A 5,156-nucleotide genomic window follows, 5' to 3' on the forward strand; every position below is an offset into this window, starting at 1 on the left:
CGAGGCGATAGCAGTATATTTTCATCGAGCAATTCGCGTCATAAATTCCTTCATTACGCGCAGGTTCACGGATACCCCTTCGGGCTATCGTCTCGCTCGCCGGAAAGCAAATATTAAAGCGCGGGGGCGGCTGTGCGTTATCGGTGATGCAATTACGTTTCAGATGGAGCGGCGTGTTCGTATCGTCGACCGTTATCGACACGATTATCAAGGTGGAAACGATCGAAGCAAGTCCCTTTGCCACACGATCACGTTCGGGGAAATCGCAAGCTTTTGTCGTCTCGTGCCAATCGAGACTCTTTTCTTTTTCGTTTTTCCCTCGTTTTTTCTTTCGCCGGACAGTTAGTCACAGAAACTCGAATATACGGGAAATGTTATTCCCGCACAAATTGTAAACGCGGTTACACCGCGACAATCGAATTACCAGTTATGGAAATTCGTATACGTTCGGAAACAATGGTCATTATAAATACCAGGCCGTTGCGGCACGCGATGGAACCGCGTATCGTAGATGATCATGGTACGAACAATAATGATTATTTCATTTCAATCAACTCGCGGAAATTGAACAGTTCTGGAACCAAAACGAAAGTATGCTCCCTATAGCTGGCCCGCCCGTTCGTTACGCCGCCACTCGATGAACGTCGATTTAAAACTATGTCTAATTATACATGCACATATATTGCAGCATGCGCAATATATCCATTATGATGGGTTAACGAACTTGGAAATCGATTTGATCGATTAGTTAAAGTAAATGATTGTCGAGCGCGTTTAACTGTTGGTCGATCCCGCGGATGATTTCATCACACCGATTATATCGCTACAATCGTGAGCTTTGACATCTGTTGCGGTATCATGACGTTACGAGATATTAATCAACGTAACAATCAGATGTAGATATGTATATACGATTAACGCCCTAAACCTTTCGTTAGATTTATGAATTTACTCCCCTTCGATCAAAATATTAATAGCATCTCTTAATTAAATGAGGAATTTAAGTTCTTCACATTTTTGATAAATGAATTATTGCACGAATAATTATGATCGTTAGCTTCAACGTTATTACCATTCTCTTCGAAATGGCCAATTCAATCGCTTCTCCGATCGCAATCGTCACGCCGCGATTAATCGCATCGCTTATCGGCTTATCACTCGTTCGCGACTTACCTACCGCGCGAACATTTATCTCGTAACGCAGCTCTGAGTGGCGACCGTCTGTTCCTCGTAAGTCTCATCCCGTCCACAATCTAAGATCAGCACTCAGTCACCGTACTCTCACCGCCACTATTCTCCGTGCCGCGCAATCCGCACAGAAGTGAATTCTTCGTTCCATCCATCCCGGGACAGTCAATTTGTCCTTATTTTCTACTGTTCCTCCGACTTTCACTCCGCTCGAGTTAAGTGTTTTTTTTCTCTTTCTTTTTCTCTCCCTTCTCTACCTTACGCGCGCTCCGGAAGGCATCCCTTGGCGAAAGACGCGACGCGACTTTCACTCGATTGTGCCTCAGCCAAGTTGTGCTTGGCCCGAACGAGTAGCTCTTGGCACAGGAATCACTATCATTCGTTCCCCCCTCCGAGAGAGAAGTCTGAAATGAGAATGAAGAACAAGAAGAAGACGAGGTCTTTCTCTCTCCTTCTCTCTTTCTTTTTCTCTGTCTCGCCATCTGTCCGTTTCCTCTCCCTCTTACCGATCTCTACTGGGGACTAGGAAGGCGAAAGGAGGACGAGAATGCGAGGAAGAAAATACCATCTACCGAGGTCTAGTGCCTCCGTACCGAAATACACTGGTCCGTAGGTCCATATCTATAGTTTACTCGGACGACAGAGAGCGACAGAGTGGGACGCGGGGGGTTGGTGCGGGACAAAGGCGGTTGGAACGACTCCGGGTTAAAGTGGCGTCGCGTGTACAACCGCACCGGCGCGGCGACGGAATATACGGCACTGCGACAGAGCGGACAGAGCGTTCCGCTCCGTGCCGTGCCATCCTTCCGCTTCGTTCTTTCTCACCTACCCGTCCCGCAGTCGCATCGCTATTTTTCTTCCGAGCTCCGAAGGATTACGCACTCTCCTGTTCTCTCACGGTCCATCTCTTTTGTCTTCGAATGCCGTGGATTCTCTCTCTCATCTGCGATTATATAGTATGTCAAGCGTTAAAGAGCGTCAAATCACTTCTTATTTTCGCTTTAATGCTTAAGAAAGACTATTTTCTATTATGCTGTACATGTAATAAAAAGTACACCGCGTTTGTTTTGCCTATTTATTATTCACTATTTGTAAGAGAGAGAGAGAGAGAGAGAGAGAGAGAGAGAAACCAAATTTAGTAAAGACCTATTATTTGAAAAGACCCGGAATTCTCCACAAAACCGAGGATATTTTTCTAGAAAAACTAGAGAATTCTCTCTTTTTGTCGAAATGATCTCTTAAAAGACTTTTTTGCAAATATTAAAGTATTACATAAATTTTGAAATTGTTAAATGAGATTTGTTCAATTTTCTGGATAAATTTAATTTTGTTTTAAAAAAATTCTTTTCAATGTTTTATGGAAGTTCTCAAATACCTTTTCAAATTTGATATTTAAAACGGATGCTTTTAATTTTCTTTCCTTGATTCTACAAACATAAAAAGAAAAAAGAAATTTTGGAAAAAAATTTTATATATTCAAATTCTATCAAAAATTTTAATGTCTTAATTTTGCTTGAAAACAAACATTAAATTCAACAAAAATATCAAGAAAATTTTCAGAGAATTTTTATCCATATAAATATTTTAAGATATCTTCATTACATAATAGTATCAGAAAAAATCGTTTTTCTTTTAGCTAAAAAGAAAAAAATCTACATATAGACAGTATTAGCATTTTTATTATTTCATACTTATAGTATTTCCACATAGTCACGAAGTATTGTATATGCATATATGTAAAGCTTATTATCAACTGTATAAACACAACATACAGAAAGAGAATAAAATTTTCCATGGCAGAGAATCAACATCACGTAGCTTCATCGTCTTTAACGCGTGTCTAAGGAGAAATTCCCTTAGGAGAACAAGATGGGCGACCATCGCGAATAAATATTTGTACAATGTTGTACGTGCTAGGTGAACATTTTCGGAGGTGAAGGACTGAACGGTGTGAATCCCACCGTTCCCATAGCCGCGAATTGTCAGCGGCGCGGACGGACTGCGAACTCTATATAGAGCTGATATGCGGCTGTAAGTACAGACTTAGGATCGATGGTGGCATCAGCCTAATCACATGGAAGTGTTGTCGATGTCCACCACTAATCCGATCGCAGATGTTTCACTCCAGCTGATTCTCTCACTGGCAATTTCTCTCTCTGTTCCTCCTTGCATCTCGACAGGCGCAGGCTCGACGAACGGCCGTTTCGTGTGCCTGTTCGCGGTGTTTGTTTGCGGCCGCGTTAGCGGATTCTAATCGCGGTTACTCCGTTCACGCCCTAAATCTGCCACCGCCGCCAAACCGAGTACTTAAATCGAGTGAAACGCACCGTTGTACAGCGCATTTAGGTTAAAGCACCTATTTTCAATTAGGCGCCCCGCTTAGGCCGATATATCTCGTCCGCTTCGACGGTCCCGAGTCGTGAAACTGGCATGGTAAACGGAAATCTCGTTGATTAATAGCACAGGCGACTTTTTGTGATTTATCTTGTCGTCTCTTAAACGGTGCGTTTTAATAAAACGGAGACCTCGCGGAGAATTCGGACAAATGTAATATTAATCATTTGATTAATACTTTCGCATTTTTAAGCCCCGTTTGAAATCGATAATAAATCCATGAAGAACGGCTCTTACGTTAAAGTTTGGCTGCATTTACAAGCTGTAAACGCAGATTGCAATTAAAAATAATATTTTGCGTCTTTTATAAGAATTCAAAATATTTTTTTTTGCACTTTTATACTTTTCTTTGTAACATACAATTTTATTATGTTTACTTGCAATACTGTCAACTATTTTTTTTTCATTCCATTTGTAATTTATTTTTATATCATAATTGGAAACTGTGTTGATCAGTATTTTTTCTTTTTTAAATTCTATCTTTACATCATATTCTCTCTCTCTCTCTCTCTCCCCCCCCTCTCTCTCTCTCTCTGCGTTTTACTCCGTTTTCAATCTGTAGATTTGTTTACCACGTTATTGTACTGGCGCTGACATACACGAAAACTGAGACTGGCGCCCGTAAAGTCTCGAATACCTCTCGCGAGAGAAGAGGAGAATGAAGTATGCGAGATGAAAAGAGGCGAAAAAATGGCAGTAACAGCGAGGTCTACACGCAAAAGTGGCAGAAGAAGGGTGAAGAGAAGGTGGAGATGGAGGAAAAGGCTCGAAAGCACGAGCAAACATGCAGCCGGAAAATATTTTTGAAGCGAAGAATGTGCGAGCGGGCAAGAGAGCCACTCTCTAATTAGCTTGGTATACGGGGTGGCTTTTTGTTTAATTAACACGCTCGTAGTAAACTACTCCCTACGCTACGCGTAAGACCGCCCGTTTTATCTGACGCGGCGCTTTACATCCCATTTTTTTCCCCGTCCCATCCTCACAGGCTGGCCATCCTCCTTTCGTAATAGAACCGATAGGTATTAGTTTACTTAAAACACGCGCTCAAGGGTGTCGGGTTTAAAAGAGACGATGTTTCTGGGGTGCAGGGTAGGTGTGTCTCACCGACGCGGATGGCTCTTTATCTCCCGTTGCGTGTCACATCTTTTTTCATTTCTTTTTTTGCTGCCGGCCGGATAGAAACACCGGGCTTCCGGTGTCGTATTTTGACAACCGGCGAGCTCTTGCACACGCATATTTCGAATACTATCGCCGAATCATGGCGTTTTAATCTCTGTTGTTCTGAGGGAGCCGTCCGGGAAAACGGAACTCAAGTCCGCACGACCATTTAAACTCCCGAATTCTATGAGAGAAGTAATCTTGTTAATAGAAAACTCCGGAGCTTATTGGCACTGCGCCCGTCACTGATTGATTGCTCCATCTTTGCAAAGCTCTTAGACATCGCCGTTTATTTGATTAAAATAAAGGGCGAAGTCGACTCTTTGTTTCCGTTTTGTTACGCTCGAACGACTCTATTATCTTACAACCAGATTACATCAAGTGTCCGTCTCTCTCTCTCTCTCTCTCTCTCTCTC

At 42.4% G+C, this 5,156-nt stretch overlaps 1 protein-coding gene across 3 annotated transcripts in view; it reads right to left on the reverse strand.

The window, feature by feature from the left end:
- Scgdelta (sarcoglycan delta) overlaps positions 1 to 5,156 on the reverse strand; it is a 100,546-nt gene that overhangs the window by 81,759 nt on the left and 13,631 nt on the right. Inside the window, exon 2 of one of the 3 annotated variants that reach the window (XM_018451700.1) lies at positions 1,174 to 1,441. The gene's annotated coding sequence lies outside the window, so the exon portion shown is untranslated. Of the gene's footprint in view, positions 1 to 1,173; positions 1,577 to 5,156 lie in introns of those variants that run through there. The other 2 variants (XM_018451701.1, XM_018451699.1) reach the window with 2 other exon arrangements.

This window comes from Mycetomoellerius zeteki, unplaced genomic scaffold, assembly GCF_001594055.1.
Source record: "Mycetomoellerius zeteki isolate Tzet28-1 unplaced genomic scaffold, Tzet1.0 scaffold316, whole genome shotgun sequence".
NCBI lineage: Eukaryota > Metazoa > Arthropoda > Insecta > Hymenoptera > Formicidae > Mycetomoellerius > Mycetomoellerius zeteki.